The sequence below is a fragment of the Arachis hypogaea genome, chromosome 19 (assembly GCF_003086295.3).
Source record: "Arachis hypogaea cultivar Tifrunner chromosome 19, arahy.Tifrunner.gnm2.J5K5, whole genome shotgun sequence".
NCBI lineage: Eukaryota > Viridiplantae > Streptophyta > Magnoliopsida > Fabales > Fabaceae > Arachis > Arachis hypogaea.
The window spans coordinates 72,252,851-72,254,054 of NC_092054.1; the positions used below are offsets into that span (position 1 = coordinate 72,252,851).

General features: G+C 40.1%; 1 non-coding gene across 1 annotated transcript; it reads right to left on the bottom strand.

Moving 5' to 3' along the window:
• Positions 1–616: 616 nt before the first annotated feature.
• On the bottom strand, positions 617–724 carry LOC112780253 (small nucleolar RNA R71). Its single transcript, XR_003191103.1, has one exon. It is a non-coding gene; the product is annotated as a small nucleolar RNA R71 (small nucleolar RNA).
• Positions 725–1,204: the final 480 nt, after the last annotated feature.

The window sequence follows — 1,204 nt, forward strand, 5'->3', positions numbered from 1 at the left end:
TTCTTCTTTTACTCACACAAAGGAATCTCTATACTGTGACATAAAGAATTTCATATTTTCTTTGTTATTCCCTTCTTTGTCATATGAGCAGGAGCAAGGACAAGAACATTCTTGTTGAAGCAGATCCTGAACCTGAAAGGACTCTGAAGAGGAAACTAAGAGAAGCTAAAATACAACAATCCAGAGACAACCTTACAGGAATTTTCGAACAGGAAGAGGAGATGGCAGCCGAAAATAATAATAATCCAAGGAGGATGCTTGGTGACTTTACTGCACCTAATTCCAATTTACATGGAAGAAGCATCTCCATCCCTACCATTGGAGCAAACAATTTTGAGCTTAAACCTCAATTAGTTTCTCTGATGCAATAAAACTGCAAGTTTCATGGACTTCCATCTGAAGATCCCTTTCAATTTTAACTGAATTCTTGCAGATCTGTGATACTGTTAAGGCTAATGGAGTAGCTTCTGAAGTCTACAGGCTCATGCTTTTCCCGTTTGCTGTAAGAGACAGAGCTAGAATATGGTTGGACTCTCAACCTAAGGATAGCTTGAACTCTTGGGATAAGCTGGTCAAGGCTTTCTTAGCCAAGTTCTTTCCTCCTCAAAAGCTGAGTAAACTTAGAGTGGATGTTCAAACCTTCAGACAGAAAGAAGGTGAATCCCTCTATGAAGCTTGGGTGAGATACAAGGAACTGACCAAAAAGTGCCCTTCTGACATGCTTTCAGAATGGACCATCCTGGATATATTCTATGATGGTCTGTCTGAATTAGCTAAGATGTCATTGGATACTTCTGCAGGTGGATCCATTTATCTAAAGAAAACGCCTGCAGAAGCTCAAGAACTTATTGACATGGTTGCTAACAACTAGTTTATGTACACTTCTGAGAGGAATCCTGTGAGTAATGGGACGCCTCAGAAGAAGGGAGTTCTTGAAATTGATACTCTGAATGCCATATTGGCTCAGAATAAAATATTGACTCAGCAAGTCAATATGATTTCTCAGAGTCTGAATGGAATGCAAGCCGCATCCAACAGTACTCAAGAGGTATCTTCTAAAGAAGAAGCTTATGATCCTGAGAACCCTGCAATAGCAGAGGTGAATTACATGGGTGAACCATATGGAAACACCTATAACCCCTCATGGAGAAATCACCCAAATCTCTCATGGAAGGATCAGCAAAAGCCTCAACAAGGCTTTAAT